The sequence below is a fragment of the Oxyura jamaicensis genome, chromosome 1 (genome assembly GCF_011077185.1).
Source record: "Oxyura jamaicensis isolate SHBP4307 breed ruddy duck chromosome 1, BPBGC_Ojam_1.0, whole genome shotgun sequence".
Taxonomy (NCBI): Eukaryota; Metazoa; Chordata; class Aves; order Anseriformes; family Anatidae; genus Oxyura; species Oxyura jamaicensis.
In genome coordinates, this window is record NC_048893.1 from 202,280,520 (window position 1) to 202,290,345 (window position 9,826).

Here is a 9,826-nt window from a genome sequence, read left to right on the forward strand (position 1 = left end):
CCACTGACACTCTTGCAGGTTACAGAGAAACACTAAACAATGAAACATCACCACTGCAAAAAAAATAAAATAAAATAAAATAATCGTGTGGTAGGATATAAGCAACTTCAAGTGCTTTCTGTCCTCGGTAAACTAATACACTGTGACCAATTTATGCTGATTTCATGAATTCAAAGTCCACTCTACACTACAGTAGGCATTACCTGCAGAAAGACTCCCATGCTGTGGAGCAATACCAGGGCTTTCCTATTTTTATTCAGTTCAATGAATTTCTCAAAACTTCCTTTGAAATGCTGATTTTCCATAGAAAAGTAACATGACTTCAACATAGCAACTCTCATGCCCTGTATATGGAGATTGCATTTAATTTGCTGCCTAACATACACTGAGAGATCTAACCCTTAATTCAGGTGCTAAAGAGCAGAATTTCCCCCAGAGGAAAATTCAGACCAAGTCAGCAAAGCCCATGTTCATTTATTAATCATTTCATAGCAGTGGAACTGATGTAACTCCAAAAAAAAAAAAAGTCCCTGCAGATTTCCAGCTCATGCTCGTTGGGGTTTTGGCCTCATATTCCAAAATTCACGCTTTTTATTTATTTATTTATTATTATTTTCCTGTCCTATTGTTCACAAGGACATTACAAAAAGGCATTTATACACGATACCATACCCACAGCAGTATTGAGGTCTTTTTAGGGAATACCAGGGCTAAGGTTTTCATTTTACATTTGATTGCCATCAGCTTTGACAGGTTAAGTCCAGCCCTTGTCTAGTTCACGTCACCATTCAACGTGATAAAGAACCTAATCTGGAAATCTGGAGACACTTAATAACCTTGGATAAGGTCTGAGTGCAAACAAAATAATCATCCCTTTTGGGCTTAAAATAATTGGTTCACTAATTAATAAGGCTTGGCAGATTATTTTAACCAGAGTATTTGCAAGTTGCACCTGGGGAGGGCCATGGCATCTTTTATCCTGCATCAGCAGTCCCACAGGAGCAGTCACATTGGAAGAGTCCTGCAAATCTCAGCTGCACACCCGGCATTACGTAGGACCCCGTGTAATTTACTGACGCCCTAGGAACTTGTCATTTGAATTTCTAACCACATTAAAAGGCCAGTGTTATCTGTCCACATAGTTTGGAAGATGACAGCACCACCTTTATGACATCCCAGTGGATGTTCTTGGGTCTGTTTAGCGTAACAGATTAAATTCCTGCAGCTGCAGCAAAATGCATCGATGCATGCAGCAGCCTGCTCCCATTACCTGCCCAGCTGCTGCTTTGTGGAAGTGAATCCAGCAAGCCAACAGGGAAAGGAGTTTTCAGAAATACCACCTCATTTCTCAGAAAAGAGTATAAATGCAAACTTACACACGTGGTCTTCACACGTGGTCTGAACTCACACCAGCAGCCACTCACTTTGACCTTACAGAAAGTTCGATTTTTATTTTATTTTATTTTATTTTATTTTTTTCTGAGCGTTAGTTTGGGAAGCAGGGCCAGAAAACACTTTAAATTATTATTAAGAGAATTTTAAGATGTGTTGTTAACAAAATAGGGTGAACTGTTGTGCAGAATAAAGCGAATTTTGAAAAACCTCTGCGGAAAGCTAGATGAAATGCCATGGAATATGTAAGTGTTGTTTGAAACTTCTTGTGTTCTATTTCTTCACACTCCTGTGTCAGTACTGCTCTTGCTTCGTGGCACTCAATTTGAGACACAAGGGATGGTGTCCTTTCAAACGAAACGTGGTGGAGAGGGTCTGACTGCAGGTCAATTCCATTTAATAGATTATTTTATTTTATTTTATATTTTATATTTTATTTTATTTTTATATTTTATTTTATTTTATATTTTATTTTATTTTATTTTATTAATTTTTTATTTTTATTTTATTTTATTTATTATTTTTTGCAAGTTTTGGCATGCCAGAACCATTAGGAAAGGAAGCAATGGCCTTGTGGCTAATTCCTACCCCTGCCTTAGATTGGGTAAAATACTCTTTTTTATACTGCTACGGGGTGTTAGATCATTGCGAAACCACTCAAGTGAGCAAACACACTTCACTGACAGATGAAAGGATTCCAAGTGCACAGCTAAACACTTAACTTTTCCGAGGTATTTAAAGAAGTGGGAAAAGCTTGAGCTTTGCCACTGAATGCCTGTTAAATAACGTAACTTACAGCCACAGCTCCGGGGGTTAAAAGAGCTTGTCCAGCTCTGCATTTGAAGACATCAAGCTTGAGCAACAGAGGCTAACAGAAGAGGCTGTGTTTGTGGGTGCTACACCCTGGACTTGTTACGTACAAAGAGTTTTTGAGCCTGTGTTTCTAATTGCAGGCAGCTAAGCTTGCACTGTCCCCAGAGGTTATCTTAAACTGCTGCAGGACATTTGCAGCTACCTAATAAATATGTTTATTTTTGAATAAATAGAAACATGTATCTGTGATCATCAGCTGAAGGGCTGTCAGGGTATGTGCTAGCTCTGGCCTACATGGAAATGTTCAGAAAAATGCTGAAAATGTGCAAAGGTGAGTTAAACCACATTAAATCCCAAGGAGAGTTTATTAATTTGCAAGGAAATTGCCATTCATTTGCACTTCACGATCGCTGTCAGCTGCATAAATGGCTTTGTTAATTGATTTCATTAACTGGTCATATGTTTCCTGAGTGTCCCAGTACAGATAAACCCCACATCCGATAGATTTCATTGCATCTTTGATATGCAGTCAAGCTATTCTGGTCACACTACGTGCACAAAGTCCCCTTTCAATAAAAAAAATCCATAAGTCAGCTCACAACTGATAGACAATTTCCATGGAGGGCATGGAAGTGGATTCTTGGTGCTTTGGTGTGTAAAGTATCTACATTATTTTCCATTATTTTCCACTATTTTCATGGAGGAACTTTCTGCTCAGAGCAAACTGATGGTTAAATGATAGACTCATGAAGGAGATCAGCGGCAGCATCCGAAAAAAGGGGGGATCCCTGCGTCAACCCTTACCAACTGCCCTTGTTTCCATATGGACAAGGTTGTACAAGAATTGTTTTCTAATTGCTGTAGGCAGTGAATGTCTCTTTGCTATGGGCACGTTAGCTTTTGGCACCTGGGTTCTTTCCCCATCTTCACAGCACAATTACTAAATAGAAAGTAACAGCCAGTAAAACAAAACTAATTTCTGGGAAAACATGCAATGCTTTCAACCATATTGCTTTAAAACCAAGCGTGTATCATTGCCTTGAAGCCTTCAATACAGTAAAACATTGTGGTTTGGGGGAAAGGGTGTTGTTTGTCCTGCTGGTTTTTCTGGGTAGCTCGAGAAATGTGTTCACAGACTGTAGTGGGTTTATGTGACAAGGTTTTGGTAGCAGGGGGCCATAGGGGTGGCTTCTGTGAGAAGGATCTAGAAGCTGCCCCATGTTTGGTAAGGGCCCCACTGCCGACCAGAACTGAGCCAGTAAGTGATGTTGTTTGCGCCTCTGTGAGAGCATATTTAAGACAGGAAAAAAAAACACACTGCGCCACACAGCAGCTGGGAGAGTGAGAGGAGTGAGGAACAGCCTTGCAGGCGCCAAGGTCAGTGAAGAAGGAGGGGGAGAGGTGCTCCAGGCGCCGGAGCAGAAGTCCCCTGGGGCCTGTGGTGAGGCCCATGGTGAAGCAGGCTGTCCCCCTGCAGCCTATGGAGTACCACGGTGGAGCAGGGTTCCACGCTGCAGCCCGTGGAGGAAACCACGGTGGAGCAGGTGGCCCTGCACCGACGGAGACTGCGGCCTGTGGAAGAGCCCTGCCAGAGCAGATTCTGGGCCAGACCTGTAGGCTGTGGAGAGGAGCCCAGGCAGGAGCAGGTGACCTGGCAGGAGCTGCTGCCCGTGGGGGACCCAGGTTGGAGCAGTTTGCTCCCGAGGGATGGACCCCGTGGTACGGACCCAGATCTGGAGCAGTTCTTGAAGAGCTGCTGCCTGTGGGAAGCCCACGCTGGATCAGTTCAGCAAGGACTGCATCCCGTGGGAGGGACCCCACAGCACAGGGGACGAGAATGACCAAGAAGGAGCGGCAGAGAAGAATTTCTACAGACTGACCATAGCCCCCATTCCCCCGTTCCCCTGCGCCGCCTGGGGGGAGGAGGTGGAAGAGGGTGGATGGGAGGGGAAGGTGCTTTTGGTTTCTTTCCTTTATTTCTCACTTCTCTAGCTCGTTAGTAATAGGCAATAAATCTTACCATCTCCCTATGCTGAGTCTGTTTTGCCCATCACAATAATTACTGCTCGATCTCCTTGTCCTTATCTCAACCCTTGAGCCCCTTTCATCGTATTTTCTCCCTGTTCCTCTTTGAGGAGGGGGAGTGAGAGAGCGGTTGTGGTGGAGCTCGGTCACCCACCCGAGCGAAACCATCACACAGACTGAAGTCACCTGACCAAGATAGGCTGATCTCAAACCCAACGAAGCCAACAGATCAAAATTGAACATCTTTGGTGCTTTTTTTTTGATCAGTGATGTGTCTCAGTGAAGTGAGGGTTTGCCAAGACAAAAACCTACACCTCATCAAGTCCCACTGGCTTGGGATGAGGTTTACCAGACGGCTAAGACGTGATGAGGATGGTGGGATCCAGTTCAACGGTGGATGCTGCCACAGTACCAGTCCCTGCATCAGCCCTGACACAATCTCACCCTCTGGGTTACAGTATAGCCTCCATCTGTGAACCTGATTTTTTATTTTGGAGAAGATATTTCAGCCCATTTACTCCTGCCAGAGCGTTGCCGGTTAGTTTGGAAGTTGTTTGAGTTGGCTGGCTGAAAAAAATCCAAACAAAAGCTTATTGTCTAACAGAGCTGGAGGGGGGCGAAGTGGCGGGGGGTTGTAAAAACTCCCCTCAGAAGGATGTTATTGCTTCACCACTGTTGCCGTAAAGAAAAGCTCTTAACAGGAAAAGTTTAACGAGTTCAATAAATGTTCAAAGAACCTCCCAAAACCTTCTCAGTTTGGAAGCAGCGAGAGCCAGCTCTTGATAATACGTTGTGTTCTGGGGATGGTAAAAGAGAATTGCTGCCACGTGAAGTCATGCTGCGATCTTAGCAGGTTTCACAAGCAAGGCAGAATTGGGCCAAGACGGCTTGGGATGTTTGAAAAAGGCCTCCTGGAAATGGCACTTGGGATTAAAGCCGTGAGCCTGCGGTGTGCTTACTCAGGGACATGTCTGCATTAAGCTCACACAAGTTTTTGGCTTCGTAGGACCCCTGTTTGAGGTTAGGGTGAAGGATGGCTTGCCTCCTGCTCAGTCAGGGCTTGGCAAAGTGATGTTTTGCCCTCTGAATGCTGTTGCAGCATAGCTGGGAAAACGTGGTGCTGTTTTGGCTCAGATATAAAACCAAAACTCCAGGCAAAGCCCTTCGATGTGCTCCAGAATAGGAGATGCTGGATGAATCTGTGGGATTACTGAATCTGCTTGCTAAGTTAACAGAGACTGCTGAACAAGTTTATTTCACCATACATAAAATGAATGTGTCGTGGACTAAAAGGCAGAACAGGAAACAAAAAAATAAGGGAGAGAATTAATCAGCTTGGGATAAGGAATGGTATTTACCAGTATTTTTCCCTCAGGGTTTTCAGTGGGCTGTAGGAGAAGGCTATATCTGTATTCACCAAATTGTATGCTCTGGGACCACACCAGACAGAGGAATTACAGGTCTTACCTTATATACTGTGGCATTGATCCTTCTGGGGGCAGTCCTAGGGCTGTGCTGGTGAAAGCAGGACACCTCTGCACATGGGCTCCCTCACCCCCAGCCACCCCAAAGTGCCTGCTCCTGGATCCCTCGCTGGGGACTACACGAAAAGCCCATGTGAACCAAGCAGAAGGGTTTTTCTGATTTCAGTGAACCTTACATCAAGGCCAGAGGCTGGCAGCTCACTGCTGAAGAAGCACTGGGTCTCCACGTCACTGCAACGGCTGCCATCCAAGCAAGATGCAAAAAAAAAAACTAAGCTCCTGCTCAGGCATGGCCATGAAATATCCCCTGCCACACCGAAAGGAGTCTCTAAAATAAATCTATCTTCTGCTTGAAATTCTGCTTGATTTCAGGTCCCTTCCCTTTACTGCGTTTCCATCTTGCAGAGGTGCTGTTCTGACTCCCTGGCTTCACCTGATGGGTAAGGGTGCTTCCCACCCCGTGAAGTGGTTGCATTTCACCAATGAGCAAAGCAAATCTTTCCGTGGGATATTTATAGATCTCTTTCAAGCCTTTTGGGTTGAAAGCCTCTGCAGGATGATCCATTAATGAATATGAAAGAAAAAGAATCGATGCAGGCATTGGCTGGGAGCCCTCTGGCTGCAAAGCATCCCCAGGGCAGCATTTGTACTGAAATCTTTCTCGATCTTTGACTCGCTAGGTATCATTTCTAGGTCAGAACATTTTGACTGACTCTTTACAGGTGAAACCCACACATCCATTTAGCACCATTTACTTCCAGTTGGTTGGAAGGCGCATCCAGGCCTCCGACACGCCGAGGAGGGAGAACGGATGGGTGTTGTGGTTCTGATACCTGTTCTGATAAGAACTCCTAACCCTCCTGCTATTTCATCGAACAAGATGTGTCTCAAGGCACTCATCAGCCCCGCCACTTGGTCAGGGGTAAACCTGTGGCCAGGATGGAGGCTGAGGGCTCGTTGTGCTCTGTCAGCTTTATGGGCTCAAGGTGGAAAAGCTCCTCTGACAGCAGAGAAAACAGGCAACAGCTATTGGTGTCTACAGAAACTCTGGTCAGAGAACTTGATGTCTGGAGAACTGAGCTGGCTTTGCCCAAACTCATGCTCTTGGGGCAGAGGGAATAGAAATAAATGTTGCTTCGGTGCTTTCTGATGCCTGACTGGGAGAACTGTGACTTTTTATTAAGGAGCCCACAACAAGAATGCTTTGGGGATAGCACACGAATGAAATCATAGAATCAGAGAATGGTTTGGGTGGGAAGGGACCTCAAAGCTCACCGGATTGCAACCCCCTGCCATGGTCAGGGCCCCCAGCCCCACGCAGGCTGGCCGTGGGCACTGCCAGGGCTGGGGCACCCCCAGTTCGTGGAGCAAAGTCAGGAAAAACTCCCTATCTCTCATCAGCCAGTATGAGTGGATCAGACCTAGGAAAAAACAGAGGGCCAGTCAATGATCAGACCATGCATGGAGTTCAGATCCGCACCAGGCTTCTTCTAAAGCCTTTTACAGCCTGTTATAACATCCTCATCCCTATGTTCCCAAGGCAGAAGGAGAAAAGAAAACCACACAGCAGAGCAATTTCGGCATCAGCCTTTTCATTTCGTGTCCTTTCAGCTCCAAAAGGTGGCCTCATGAACCCCTGGCAGAAATTTGCCCACTTTTGTCATACCAGGATTCTTCCCGAAAGGGAAAAACCTCATTTAACTGAGCTGTTGCCAACTAGCACCATTTTCCCGAGGATCATTTTACTGCGTGAAGCTCAGAGGGCTTTGCACTGCAGAGATTCATTTGTTATTCCGCGTGGCGCTGCTGCTTGGGCTAAACTGACAAAATATTTATCCAGAGGGTAATGCATCCACTCCTGCCCTGTGCCTCCGCCTAGTACAAAGCCATTCCAGGCTGGCTTCGTGGTCTCTCGGCATTACTGCCTGGCATTTCCCCAAAATGCCTTTTTCTTATCGTGGAGTTACTGACAGGCACCTCTGGAGGGCAGCATGTCCTCTATTGTTTTTTCTCCCCACCCCTTTCCTTAGACCCTGCTCTGTTTCCAGACCTAATAAAAAGCTACTCAAACCCAAATTTCCATGCCCTGCAAATGACACTTTTGTTTATCCTGCCTGAGTTAAGGAGGGTCTCCAAGCAAGCTGGTGGCATCCCACCATTTCACATGCTGACATGCCAGCACCATAAAAAAATATCACCACCCAGCTTTGCAGCCGGGGAAAAGGCACCTAAATAACCCCATGTAACATGCTCAGGATGCCCTGTGGCTGGCAGTTGAGGCAGGAATCGTTGCAGGTGGCCTGCATCCTATTCCCGTGCCTTTTTTTTCCATATAATTAGCCACCTAGCCTTTTTCTCCAGCTCTGTTTGCTGGAGGGAGGGCTCTGATTTGAAGCACAGGACAGAAGCTACTTAAAAGCACAAGGAAGAAGAGGTGACAGTGAAAATCCCCCTGCTTTGAGCCTGTAAGGAGGCGCAAACAGGGACAAAAACAGGTTGAAAGGCCCCCAGCTGCTTTCCTTCCCCTCTGAACAGGCAAATTTGTGAGCCCAGCCCCAGGCAGGGGGGAAGAGCATCCTTGGGAAGGGGTGAACAAAAGCAGGAAGGCTGAAGCCAGAAAGCCCTGCGGGAGGGGACAGGGGGCAGCAGGACTCTTGCATGGAGGTTTAAAAGCACCAGAGAAGTGCGAATGCACTTTAACACCAAGCTAAACAACAGCAGAGGAAAGGAAGCTGCTTAGCTAAAGGCAAGACAGGTCCGCCAGAAAGCAAAGATGCCCATTTCTCAAAAAAAAAATGAAAGGAAAGAAAGAAAAAGAAAAGGAAAAATAAAAAGAAAAAGAAAGAAAAAGAAAGCAAAAGGAAAAGGAAAAGGAAAAGGAAAAAAAGGGAAAAGGAAAAGGAAAAAAAGGAAAGGAATGAGAAAAAGAAAAAGAAAAAAGAAAAGAAGAAGAAGAAGAAGAAGAAGAAGAAGAAGAAATACAAAGAACAGCTTTATTTTATCTAGCAGAAGCAGAATCCCACCTCTTGTTTTGGCCAGCAGAAGGTGCCTGGACAAGAAGGCAGTAAGAGCACAGTGCTCCTGACACCATCTCCATCCTTCCAGCAACCTGTGGCATGCCACCACCGAGACAGAGGTGGCAACTTTAATTTCTGTTAATGCTTAGGTTATTTTACATTTTCATCTCTCTTGTCTTGGTGCTGTGTACATCCAAGGCAGCCCCTCCCCAAGAAATGCCCATGTTATGTAGGCTAGGGTGGAAGCAGGAGATACAGGTGCCTGTATAGGTGCCCATAGCCTTTTGCTAAATAAGTTAAAATCCTTAAACAAACCACGAGCCAGCGGAGTTTTAGTATAAGGCTCTTATCCCTTGGAGAAGGGAAACCTACTACAGGGAAAAAAAAAAGAAGAAAAAAAAAGAAAAAGAAAAAAAAGAAAAACAAAACAAAACAAAAATAACACACACACACAAAAAAAACAAAACCAACAAAAAACACAAACAAAGAAAAACAAACAAAAAAAACAAACAAACCAACCAAACAAACAAAAAACAAAAAAACAGCTCCAGGGGAGTAATTTGTTCCTGAGATCAGGTCAGAGCAGTGCTTGAAACATGAGCCCAGCACAGACCTTGGGCACAAGATGAGATCAAAGGAAAGAATCCTCCTACAAACTGGTGGTAAGCAGCTAGAAAATAACAATATAAATAACAATATTCAGGACCGGTTTCACATTAGAGCTTAATTTATAGGACTTGGGTGTCCCCTTCAAGCACAGTCAGTCCTAGGCAGAGCTGGCCCCACCTTGCAGAAGGGACAATTACAGGAGATTCGTTAGCACAGCCCTGCACAGGAGTGGATCCTTGTCTGGAGCAGCTCCCTCCCTCCTCTGCTTTAGGGAATTTGCAAGCAGCAGCTGTGCTTTGATATAAAACTCGATAAGTTCTGAGAAAGCTCCGAGAGAGCCGACCTCCTCCAGGTCACGCAGAGGGCTCGGAGCAGAGCATCCCAGGGCTCTGCTCCCAGTTTCACGGCTTTTCTCCCGGGGCTGTTTCAGCCAAGTCACAGCAACCCGGCCTTAATATCTGCTAGCAGAAACCAGGACCAGATTTA

The 9,826-nt window shown here is 45.4% G+C and overlaps 1 protein-coding gene across 1 annotated transcript in view; it reads right to left on the reverse strand.

The window, feature by feature from the left end:
• UVRAG (UV radiation resistance associated) overlaps positions 1–9,826 on the reverse strand; it is a 114,573-nt gene that overhangs the window by 95,874 nt on the left and 8,873 nt on the right. The window contains exon 2 of the mRNA XM_035343780.1: positions 3,636–3,641. The gene's annotated coding sequence lies outside the window, so the exon portion shown is untranslated. The remainder of the gene's footprint in view (positions 1–3,635; positions 3,642–9,826) is intronic.